We start from the raw sequence: 13123 nt of genomic DNA, 5'->3' as shown, positions 1-13123 counted from the left end.
ATGGAAAAACAAAAAATGAACTTTTGATTTTGAATTGATTTGATTTGATATACCTGTATTAGTCCCACAAGGGGAAATTTCATTAGGCTGCCGACCTATTGCACGCAATGGCGGCGCCATCTTACCCTCTGACTATACATACATTACACAAAAACATCACATGGGGAAGACAGGTCAGAGAGGTATAACAATGGAAAAATGCACCACACGAGGAAAGATAAGGAGAAAAAAATAACTCCCCCCAGACTGAGCTCCAACAGGGAGTCAAAGTCAACCTTTGTGACTTGACAGCCCTGATGAGAATGAGGTGCTAAGAACTATCATTAAGGCCCCATCATGTCATCATGTCGCTGGCATGGTGTTTATCCATGTGTCATCTCTGTGGCCTGTGGAGCTCCAGCCAGAGCATCACATCTCCTCCTCTGATCCCAGAGTCACTCCATTGTCTAATAACTGGGATCATGGATGGTCCACAGATTTTGTTGTTCTTTTTTTTCCACTCAGTGATTTCAGCAGCTGTCCTAGACAGAGAAGGAGAATTAATCAGATAATTCCGGCCTATGGAATGAAAAGCTGCATTCTTGTAGATCCTAGAGGCATGTGTTTGCCCACTACATGGTTTCCACACTCTGTAATCATAGCCATTAAAAACGTTTTTCAAGCTTCGATTTGGAGACAAGAAACCTCGACAGCTTGGCCAAGCTGCCAAATAATGAATGTAAACTACTACCGCAAAAAGAATGTCACAGATCCCTTAGATATCAGACAGTCTGGAATCCCTGCAGAGTCCAAATCAGATAAATGCAACCAGGCCAAAGCAGCCCTGGACTGCACCACACTCTCTTTCACAACAGATGATACCATTAGGTCAGAGCAGATTCTCTTTCCATCACTCCTCCATTCCTCTCGGTTCAGTCAGTTTTACACCAGGCTGTTAGACATTCGTGCTGGGTCCCTCAGTGCCTCACTTAGCACCTTAGTTCAGGAGAGAGCTTGGCCAGTGAGCAATCTGTCACCACTGTAAATACTCGGTCATCTTGGAAGGATCACTGCTAACTGAGAGAAGAGAGCTACAATATTTATAAAAATATGACCCACAAAAAGAAAAAACAGAGCACGATGTGCACACCCAGAACTCATAAATGACTAACATGGTAGAATAAATGAACCCATAATAATTTAAGTCAAGAGCAGAGGAGGCACAGATCCATATAGAAAGCATGGAAATAAAAAAATAATAACATTAATAATTTTAAACAGTGCAGTCTTCAGGTGGGAAACTGAAGCCAATACTGAAATGCGGTAAACCTGGTGGGGCTGTGGGAAATAACAAATTTAAAGAAACATTTCCTGGTTTGATGAGTCCTGATTTTCACCTCAACATGTGGATGGTGGGATAAGAATCTGACGTAAATAGCATGAAAGCATGGATCCATCCTTCTATCAACAGCTCAGGCTGCTGTTGGAGGAGTAATTGGTGTGGGAGTTATTTTCTTGGCACTCTTTGAGCCCATTAGCACCAGCTGAACATCATTTAAATGCTAAAGCTTAAACAAGTATTGTTGCTGAGCATGTCCATCCCTTTATGACCACAATGTCCCCATTAGGACTGAGCAATTAATCAAAAATGAATCAAAACTGACATTCAGACTCTCTAATTGACATAATCATGCCCATTTTGGTTATTTTCGTGTTACCCCAGTGTGCACTGTCCTCTTTAAAAGAAACTAGCCAGTTTGTGGTCACGTGACTTTGCTCTTTTTAGTTTGTGACATGCAAGCATCATGGAGGAAAGCTCAAACACCAAAGCCGGCCACAGAACTCGAACAGCTTGTGACGAATATAAAATTACGTGTTCGTTGTTTCGACATATTTTGGGGTTCAGTCAAGCCCATATAAAAAAGGGGGGAAGCAGAAAACTGCAGGAAAAATAGTTCAGGTAATATCAGAGTATAACAATTAAACTTATGCACGAGATAAACAGAAAGTTGTTGGAAGCGTCTTCGGATTTGAACGTGTTTTGTTGTTTCCACCATTCCACATTAAAGTGAGTGGATCTCTTGTAATTAATATAACATGACAAAATTTAAGAGCTCGACACGTGGTGACAACTGTACTATTTTCATGTCAAGCGAAAAATATATATCATGTGAGTAAATTGTGGGAAAATCTAATCCTTTTTGCTTCCTGTAATAACACCGGAGAACACCCTTGAGCTGGAAAATGTTTCCAAACCACATAATTTTACTCCTCAATTCAAAGAATCCCTGTGCGCCCCAGGGATGATCTTCCATTACAGCCCCTGACCTCTAATCTCCAAGAGGTGAGAGGAAAGGGAATTTCCCCCGGGATCAACAAAGTATTACTTAATCATTATTAATCTGGGCCGAAAAAAAAGAAAAAGAAATGAAACAATTTGGTTGATGGAATTTTAGATCAAAAGAGATTTAGCAAATCTCCCTGTTTACCTTTAGCCATAGATAAAGTGCTTACATTGCCAAAGGCGCCACACTAAGATGTTAAGGTTTTAAAACTCTTTTCAACTGAGCCCTGGGAAAGAATGATAAATGAAGGAATTTATTATAATCTGCTGCTGGTTATTTCATTCTTAGGCGTTGTATAGCTCTGTCTCTGCTGGCTAGTTTGACACAGATTTTGCTTCAGACAGAAGGGACCAGTGAGTGGAAGTACAGATACTAAGCATACATTTAGTATGTTTACTCCCCTTCCATGAAATGTAGATCCTTGTATTAATTTTGAGAATCTTTATTTAAATGTAATATTCTTTTTTTTTCATTCAGAGTGAGATAACAATCCCTCATGTTGCACACATGAAGGGCAGAAACCAAAGCTCAAGTCTCTCATAATTTAAGAAGTAGCCAACTGACATTGTGCTTTAATCAGACTGCACAAGTTCAGACCTAATGTGACAGCAAACAACAGCCTCACTCGAGAGTCTTTGACAAGACACAGACTGCTTATGAGCTCTATGGCTCCTTAAAGACTCTGGTTAGTAGTAGCATAAATTGTCTACCCAAAGTACAAAAGCCATAAAATAGCTAAATCGGTAAATCTAGTGACAAAGTACCTCTGAGAAGCCGAAGTGCTTAAATCAACTCACTTTTGCTGGTAGTTATTACACCGCATTGATTGTCCACAGTATTTCTGCAGTTCTCTGCTTTTTGGACAGAATCTTTGGCGCAGCTCTTCAGTGCATTAATTTCTGCTTGTTTAGCTCATGTCTGCATACCTTTGCTTTTGCTTTTGTTGCATTTGCAATGGAGCTACTGCGACAAAAGACAATTAATCACCCATTCTGCTATTGCAATTTGGATCTTACACCACAAACCCACTCTGTATGCTGCTACTATAAAACTTTTCCTGAGATAGAAACTTTATGTAACTGTATCACCCAAAGTGGGAAGAACTGGTATTTTAGTCTAATTTAAGAGAATAATTCTATATTTAGATTCATCTCCAGGCATAAAAATGATGCAGTTGTTGCTTGCCAGTGTTGGCAGCTCCAATAAATTTCCATGTCCAACTTATTTGTTTGAACCCAGTAAACAAATATAGGATTGATGGCTAAAAGAAAAGAAAATTTAAGATGGAAAAAGAACACAGGATAAGGTTGTGTTTGTTGAACCTGACTGGATGAATCTGACTTTTTCCTGAAAAAGGTTGCAACATAATGTCTTCTGATTCATTTATTGTGACATAACATGACTGGTTTAAACTGACTCAACCATAGAGTACTGTGGCAAAGTCTGAAAATGAGAAATGGATGCAGTGGTTTAATAAAACATACATAACTCATACAAACACAGATTGAAATACAGTCTCTCTCTCTCTCTATATATATATATATAAAAAAAAAAAAAACACCCAGCACGCCCCTGCGGGCGGTTTATCCTTCAAGCTCGGGTCCTCTACCAGAGGCCTGGGAGCTTGAGGGTCCTGCGCAGTATCTTAGCTGTTCCCAGGACTGCGCTCTTCTGGACAGAGATCTCCGATGTTATTCCCGGGATCTGCTGGAGCCACTCGCCTAGCTTGGGAGTCACCGCACCTAGTGCTCCGATTACCACGGGGACCACCGTTACCTTCACCCTCCACATCCTCTCGAGCTCTTCTCTGAGCCCTTGGTATTTCTCCAGCTTCTCGTGTTCCTTCTTCCTGATATTGCTGTCATTCGGAACCGCTACATCGATCACTACGGCCGTCTTCTTCTGTTTGTCTACCACCACTATGTCCGGTTGGTTAGCCACCACCATTTTGTCCGTCTGTATCTGGAAGTCCCACAGGATCTTAGCTCGGTCATTCTCCACCACCCTTGGGGGCATCTCCCATTTTGACCTCGGGACTTCTAGGTTATACTCGGCACAGATGTTCCTGTACACTTGGTTATGGCGTTCCATGTATGCCTTGCCTGCTAGCATCTTGCACCCTGCTGTTATGTGCTGGATTGTCTCTGGGGCATCTTTACACAGCCTGCACCTGGGGTCTTGCCTGGTGTGATAGACCCCAGCCTCTATGGATCTTGTACTCAGAGCTTGTTCTTGTGCTGCCATGATTAGTGCCTCTGTGCTGTCTTTCAGTCCAGCTTTGTCCAGCCACTGGTAGGATTTCTGGATATCAGCCACCTCCTCTATCTGCCGGTGGTACATACCGTGCAGGGGCCTGTCCTTCCATGATGGTTCCTCGTCTCCCTCCTCTTTCTTGGGTTTCTGCTGCCTGAGGTATTCACTGAGCACTCGGTCAGTTGGGGCCATCTTCCCAATGTATTCTTGGATGTTCCTTGTCTCATCCTGGACTGTGGTGCTGACACTCACCAGTCCCCGGCCCCCTTCCTTCCGCTTAGCGTACAGCCTCAGGGTGCTGGACTTGGGGTGAAACCCTCCATGCATGGTCAGGAGCTTTCTTGTCTTTATGTCAGTGGCTTCTATCTCCTCCTTTGGCCAGCCTATTACCCCAGCAGGGTACCTGATCACGGGCAGGGCGTATGTGTTGATGGCCCGGATCTTGTTCTTACCATTCAGCTGACTCCTCAGGACTTGCCTGACCCTCTGCAGGTACTTGGTGGTTGCAGCCTTTCTAGCGGCCTCTTCATGGTTCCCATTTGCCTGCGGGATCCCCAGGTACTTGTAACTGTCCTCTATGTCTGCAATGTTGCCTTCTGGTAGTTCAATCCCCTCAGTTCTGACTACCTTCCCTCTCTTTGTTACCATCCGACTACACTTCTCCAGTCCGAACGACATTCCAATGTCGTTGCTGTATAGCCTGGTAGTGTGGATCAGTGAATCGATGTCTCGTTCACTCTTGGCATACAGCTTGATGTCATCCATGTACAGGAGGTGGCTGACAACTGCTCCGTTCCGTAGTCGGTATCCATAGCCAGTCTTGTTAATGATCTCACTGAGGGGGTTCAGGCCTATGCAGAACAGCAGTGGGGACAGAGCATCTCCTTGGTAGATCCCGCACTTGATGGTAACTTGTGCTATGGGCTTGGAGTTGGCCTCTAGTGTTGTACGCCACATCCCCATTGAGTTCCTGATGAAGGCTCTTAGGGTCCCATTGATCTTGTACAATTCTAGGCATTCCAGTATCCAGCTGTGGGGCATTGAGTCATAGGCCTTCTTGTAATCAATCCAGGCAGTGCACAGGTTGGTCAGTCTGGTCTTGCAGTCTCGGCTGATTGTTCTGTCTACCAGTAGCTGGTGTTTTGCACCTCTGGTATTCTTGCCAATTCCTTTCTGTGTCCCGCTCATGTATTGACCCATGTGCCTGTTCATCTTAGCCGATATGATGCCTGACAGGAGCTTCCATGTAGTACTGAGGCAGGTTATTGGTCGGTAGTTGGAGGGGACCGGTCCCTTCTTGGGGTCCTTGGGGATCAGGACCGTCCGGCCTTCAGTTAGCCATTCCGGGTGTCTCTCGTTAACTAGCAGCTGGTTCATTTGTGCTGCCAGACGCTCGTGGAGTGCAGTCAGCTTCTTCAGCCAGTAGGCGTGAACCATGTCGGGCCCTGGTGCTGTCCAACTCTTCATACTGGAGACCCTTTCTTGGATATCTGCCACTGTGATGGTTACTGGACCCTGTTCAGGGAGGTCGCTGTGGTCTGCCCTCAGATCCACTAGCCACTGAGCATTGCCGTTATGGGTTGCATCCTTCTCCCATATGCTCTTCCAGTATTGCTCCGTCTCCAGCCTTGGTGGTGCTGTTCTCTTATTGTTCCCTTGCCACTGAGAGTACACCTTTGCTGGTTCTGTGGAGAACAGCTGGTTTATTCTCCTGCCTTCTATCTCTCTGGTGTACCTCCTCAAGCGGCTGGCCAAGGCTGTGAGTCTTTGCTTGGCAGTTTCCAAGGCCTCAGGTATGGACAGCTTGCTGTATTTCTTAGGCACCTTATTTGTCGCACCTTTCTGCAACTCTGTTAGTTGGCTAACCTCCCTCCGTGCTACTTTGATCTTGCCCTCTAGCCTCCTTCTCCATGGAGGGTACTGGAAAACACTACGTCATAGGGTTAAGGTTATGGTTAAGGTTAGAATTAGGGCTGGAATGGACAGCTGGAGCCTCTGCTCTAAGAGTGTCCTACTGCTGCGAGTGGCTGCGAGTGTCTTATTAGGATGTGGAAGAGTACCTTTTGCACTACTATGCAACGCCTAGAGGCATGACAAATAGTCTGTATGCTATGTATTGGGAATAATAATACTCTGGTCCATGACCGATAGTGTTCCATATTGTGTTTTTCGATTCAGGTTTGCTTTCACTGCATCGGCAGTGTGTTTAGGATCATTGTCATGGTGAAAAATGTAGTTGTTGCTAATTAGATGCTTTTGAGATGACACTCAATGATGGATCAAAATCTGGTACTTTTCTCCGTTCATAAGTGCCTAAAGACACATTTTAAAACTGGTTGTTTGCTAAATTGTCTGTTATTTGTATATAAAACACTGGTTCATCCTTTGAGTTAGGTGTCTTTTTTATGCTTGACTCATCCATAGATCAGGCTCAACAAACCCCCAAAAATCTTTGAAAAATCTAAAGTAGGCCTGGAAAAATATTGCTCAAAATCAGTTTTAAAATTTTACAATGTCTGTGTCCTTGGATGCAAAAGATAAAGGTATAAGTGGCAATTCTGTAATTTAATGCAAATTATTTGCTTTTTGCTATTTTACATTGTACTTTTCCCAATAATACTGGAACATTCTGGACGTATTTGATTGATTTAATCAAATCTGTATTTTGCTACAGCTGCATTGCTGTTTCATTAATAAATAGGCCTTGAAGAGACCTCGATCCTAGTTTTGTAATATCATCCCAGCTTTTATGTAAAAATATTAATAATCTAAAGTGTTATCTTCTCAGGGGCATTACTGGAATATTTTGGACTAGGCCATCTGTCTCGTCAGCTGACATGACCGCTGCTAAGTGAGACTTTAGGGGCATTTACTCCCTCCTCTGATATGACAGCAGCTACAGAGGTCACGACTAAACCACAGTCTTTCTGTTGTTCATTTGTCAGTTATGTGTGAGTTTGTTGCTCTCATACTTTGCAGTTACTGTTAGCTAACTGCTCTTTTGGCAGTTTGTATTTGTTTGCGTTCATTCAATAATGAGTAACACTGATTGCCTTTTAGGAACACCAGAATCCACTGTCGGCATTGTCTGTTGGACACGTAGCGTAGCCAACTTCTCCCTCAGTATCAGCACTGGCCGGCATAGTTTTATAGCGACTCTGTTTTCAACTAGGCCTACACATACCAATAAATTTTTCATCCATTTCTCAATTATTTTGTTGCACTGGTAATAAATTAAACTAATTTTAGTAAACTAAAATTTAAAGTAAACTTTTTTTTAGTTATATAATTTTAATAATTGCATTTTGGAGATCAGTATCTTACCTGAGGACACTTAGGCATCCACACATAAAACCACCATCCCTCCGATTAGTAGATGACCTGCTGTAACTCCTGAGCTATAGCCACCCTGTGGCAGCTTCATCATAAGCCTCAAATGTGCTTTCCATACAGATTTGTTTGTTTTTTCCTGCTCAAAAATGGCTTAAAATGGCTCCAGCAAGTGACACCATGGGTAGCTGGCAAATTTGTGAATTCATTAAAGTTTTCCTGTTTGTAGAAACGTTAAGCCAAAATTAGTTAAAAGATTACCTTAATGATGAGAGAAAATAATTCTCCTATCCCAATTTTTGCTGTCACACATGCAAAACCAGTGCAGAATTATAAGATTTTTAATCTAGCCTAGACTTGGCAACACTCCAGCAGTTTTTCTAACAACAAACCCTGGATCACCAGTTACCTGAAAGCAGTACTGAATGAAAAGAAGAGGATACACCATGAACTGAATGCATGATTGAGATGGTGTACAGATGCATACAGGAAGAAGCTGGAGGCCAAATTCCAAGAATTTGAAGGATGTTATAGCAGTGTACTTATTGCTCTTTTGCCTGTATGTGATGGTGCTTCTGGTGAAAATAAGGTGTGTTTATATATCATTTTAAAGAGCTTCAGTTTTTTAGCACTGATCTGTTATACATAAAGTGATTGTCCAAAGGAGGGTATCCTCCAGAATAAAATATTGGCATTGCATTGGTTCATTCAATCTTCTGTTCTCTACCTCTGTGTGATTGTGATGAAGTCGTGGTAAAGTGAGTGGGAACAGATGGAGAGCTCTGCCCTACTAGCACAGCCGAGGGCCCTCAGTGGTCCAGACTTGACCCACGACTCCACTCACCTGGCACTGGATCCCGGCATGGATAACAGACTGTTCCAGGGGATACAGCATGGAGGAGAATTTTGTTTGTGTTTATATGTTACTAACTGGATTTCTTTTGGCATTACAAGAGCCAAAGAAGACAAATAGCCTTTATTTGTGTCTTGTTTTTAGACTCACAGCAACTATGAAGACAGTCCCTGAACAGTGAGTGAGTATAGCACTCAGAGTACTTATAGCACACTTTGCTTCCACTTTATTTTTAAGTATTTCAAGGGTAACATACTCAGGTTTGCAAACTCTGAGCTCCATCTATGTTGTCAGGAAATCTTTTTTTAAATGTTTTGTCTGTTTATCAAAGTCAAAATATTTTGAGAAGTGTGGAATTTGCAGGTTCTCCTGCAAGTGTCTTCAATCCAGCTGAGTCAGGTTGGTTGGCATCAGGTGTCTAGCCTAAGACCCGTACTGGATACAGACACCCCGGGAGTCAAACCTATGACTCCTGTTCCAAATGGATGTGGGCTTACCATTATGCTATCCAGCTGTACCCAGCTTGGAGCCCTCGGTGCAGTGACTCCCAAACTTGGCAAGTGGCTCCAGCAGATCCCAGGAACAACACTTGAGATCTCTGTCCAGAAGAGGGCAGTGCTAGGAACAGCTAAGGCAGACCTTCCCAAAGTGTGGGGCCCGCCCCCTAGTGGGGTGGGGTGGGGGGGGGCAGAGCCATTGCAAGTGGGGCGCGGTATGAAAAGGGAAAAAAAATAAATAAATGACGCTTGGACACTGCTAGCACGGGGCGCCCGCACAAACGCAAAGCAGGAGATGAAGCATAGCTGAATATGTTTCCAAACCAACTTCATTCTAAGCCAAAGACTAGAAAACATGGTGAATCATGTCTTCCCTTTGGTTTCACCTGCACAAGTGCCAAGGTAGGTCTCCCCTGCAGAATTGGTATTTCCTTCGTCAGGAGCAGCGCTGGGCTCTTCAAATCACGGACAAACAGTATCACACATTCTTGATTTTTAGTTCACAAACACTTGTTATAATGACTAACTACTCCTGACATTTTGGAGATGTTAGCTCTTTATACAGTAAAGTTACAGCGGGATACAAATAACATCAGGCTGATCCTGCCACGATTTGTTCCCCCGTCCAAATCACAGACAAACAGTATCCCACAGTTGTTTATGTTTTTAAACCCATTTTGCACAGAGAGGCAGTTTTTGAAAAATGTATTGATAGCAATGTTGAATATTATTACACAAGAAAAAAACAACTACATGTAAAATAATGACACCATGACGCCTCTGCCTTTCTAAATAGAGGGACAGTAACTGCGTGTTTATATGTAAGTGTGTAAAACCTGAAGATAGACACAAAATACTGTTAATCTGACTATCTGCCATTCTGCAATTCATCTCATGTAAACAATAACGTGGCGCACAGCGTGACGTGAAAAAAGGCACATACCTTTGACGTTGCGTGACGAACTCTGTATTCCTCGTCCACACGTAAAAGCAAAAAAGGAGTTTTAAAAAAATCTCCATTTTCGGTGATTCGAAACGCTGTTTACGTGTGGATGACACAGCTGCGTTTTCAAAAATACCTGTGTAGGTGCGGATGTAGCGTAAAAGAGTTAGTAGTTTATTTTCTTACTACCTGTATTTGCTTAATTGTTTACTAAATGTTTGAGGTGTGAAATAAACCACAATTGAGCAAAATATGGGTGTGTGTGGTTGGAGGATGTGTTAGTGCGTGCGTGTGCGCGTGCGTGCGTGAGGGGGGCGTGAACATTTTTCCTGTAAAACAAAGGGGGGCCCAGCGAAAAAAATTTGGGAACCACTGAGCTAAGGTACTGTGCAGGATCCTTAAGCTCCCCAGCCACTGGTGGAGGACCCAAGCTTGAAAGAGAGACCGCCCGCAGGGTGAGAGGGGACTGTATATATATGTGTATATAGCTTACTGCATTTTTCTTTTGAAAATATCATGTTTATTTCATCAACCACATATTATAAATGCTAAAGGAAACAAAGAGCTCATGAAAAATAGCTCAAGGAAGCGTATCATCATCCTCGTTTTTGGGATTCTGCAACAGTCTTTGGTCTCATATAAAACCCAGCTCAGCTCGGCAACGCAGTACCTCTCAGGCAAGCTAAAATGGGCGAGGTTATGACACTGTCTGAGTCGTGTGTGGTGGAGCTGCTTTGTCGGCTGCTGCTCCCTCGCCTAGTAGAGATAAACAAAGCCCCGATGTGAAAGTTGAGGATTTCTGCAGCTTGCATTCCATTACTAAATCCCTCACCTCTCTGCAACTCCTCCAGTTACAGAACCCGGCGAGAGCAAACAGGAGAGCTTCATTAGGCTTTTCCAGATGTAAAAAGTTAACTAACCTCATGCGGGTACACACCAGCATTCGCCTTTTTTTCCCTCTCCCTTCCTGCTGCTCTCTCCCCTTCGCCCCCTAAGGAGTTCTCTCCGGTGACTCGCTGTTCCACAGGATGCTTCCAAAATGGCGGCTCGGGGAGTGCTGCAATTCCCCAGGCTGCCCAGATGAGATGCAAGGTTCTCTCTTGTGGGCACAAAAAGAAGAAGAAGAAGAGACACACAGGAAGATGTATGTGTGTGTGTGTTTCCCCCCCTTTTATTTCCTTAGCTTTCTCTGATCTGATCTGATGTGAAATCACAAATTGGCCCCTAGCCGCTGCCCCCTGTGTACATAACAGAACTCATTAAAGCGAGGAGGGTTATTAAAAAGTGATGGAGCGAGGGAGGACTCTGACAAGAAAAACTGATTCAGTTTAATAAAAGAAACAGAAAGAGAAGAAGAAGGTGAAGCTCCACAAAGAAAAAGGAGGCTAAGCAATGAGGGAGCCGCAACGACAGGTTTACTGTTCTCTTTCACACAAGGCTTATGCAAATACGCTAGATTCTTCCGAGGCTTCGGACAAGCTCAGTTCTTTACTTTCTGGCAGATGATAACATGGAATGGGACGTCTTTCCCAAAGGTTCAGTTCGTGTGCCCTACATATGGACAGACAATACAGTGTGAAGGCAGCGACTTGGCCATCAGCAGAGCAAACTGTATGTTGCTTCTTAAATCCCAGCAATCAGCTAAAGCCCTTGAGGTCTAAGCTAAAAATACAGCATGTATTACTGTTCACTTAAGATAAAAGCATCTGTTAAATGACCGTATCATAATGCCTCCACTCCTCTGGGCAGTATTTTTGTGTGTAACAGCAACAGGAGACCTCTGGCATTCTGCTTCATGGACGTTCATTTATAATTCATCGGTTTTGACTGGGAACACACGTGTAATGGGAGCAAAGTATATCTTGGAGGATTACGGGGCGAGGACAAGAGGGGAAGATGAGCGGATGGCGAAAACATAACAAAGAAAGAAAGACTGAAAGAGGTCTGGTGGGGAGAGATTGTTCCAGACTGTTTGCTCTCCAGAGGCTAATGTAGATCCACAAAGAGCGAGGCTGAGAAGGGAACCAAACTTACTTCTTTTCACTTTTTTTCCACCTGGAATGAGTGGCAGGGATAGAACTATATCTTCAAAAGCAAGAAACTAAATGTAAATGCTTGGGCATACATGTCTCTGTGCATCACCGTGCTCAGAGAGAGGGCCTTCTGCCCCCTTTGTGGATGAAATGGAATGGGAAAAAAAGTGAGAGAGTGTGAGGGAGATAGGAAGGGTGAGTCACTGATTTCTGTTGGCTTTGCTGCTCTCCAGCGAGTTGCCGTGCCAAGCAACCAGCAATAACTAGAGTGACTATAACCTGTGGCCCGCAGCATCCCACCTGTATGCCTCTGCAGAAACTAAACCACCTGCCCCATCCAGCAGCCTCCTGAGGTCTCATTTATAAACATAACATCCGCTCAGAAAGAGTGGAAAGTTGTGTGCAGCGTTGCCCAGACAAATGCCAAGCTTTAGAAAAAGTAAGCAGGCAAACTATAGCGTTGCTTTATGCAAACTCTGGTGCACTGAGCTCAAGGCTAGATTTGACTGCTATGGTAAAACCTACAATAATCCATCATTCTTCCTCTGCTCTGTCCAATTTGTACAGCAAAAAAACAGGCCTGAATATTGTTGTGTTGTTCGTTGATTATACCCATCCATTCATGTTTTTAACGTCTCATCCGTCGAGGGCTGCAGGGAGGTTGAAGCCTATTCCAGTTGACACTGACCACCGGTCATCAGTCCATGGGCTCCATCAATTCAATTCAATTTTATTTATAAAGCGCCAAATCACAACACCTTGAGCTTTATTCTCTAAGGCAGGGGTGCCCAATCCCAGTGCTCGGTTTTAGATCTCACCGTGGGTCAACACACCTGAATGAAATGATTAGTTCATTACGAGGCTTCTGGAGAACTTCAAGACATGTTGAG

The 13123-nt window shown here is 43.6% G+C and overlaps 1 long non-coding RNA gene across 2 annotated transcripts in view; it reads right to left on the bottom strand.

Moving 5' to 3' along the window:
* Window positions 1–215: 215 nt before the first annotated feature.
* The window catches only part of LOC113014212 (uncharacterized), a 34314-nt gene continuing 21406 nt past the window's right edge, over window positions 216–13123 (bottom strand). For both annotated transcript variants that reach the window (XR_003270942.1, XR_003270941.1), the window contains one exon: window positions 216–521. This is a non-coding gene — a long non-coding RNA (uncharacterized LOC113014212). The remainder of the gene's footprint in view (window positions 522–13123) is intronic.

The sequence above is a fragment of the Astatotilapia calliptera genome, chromosome 22 (assembly GCF_900246225.1).
Source record: "Astatotilapia calliptera chromosome 22, fAstCal1.2, whole genome shotgun sequence".
In the NCBI taxonomy this organism is placed as follows: Eukaryota; Metazoa; Chordata; class Actinopteri; order Cichliformes; family Cichlidae; genus Astatotilapia; species Astatotilapia calliptera.
Note: the sequence above shows the minus strand (reverse complement) of the source record. Positions and strands in the feature narration are given on the sequence as shown.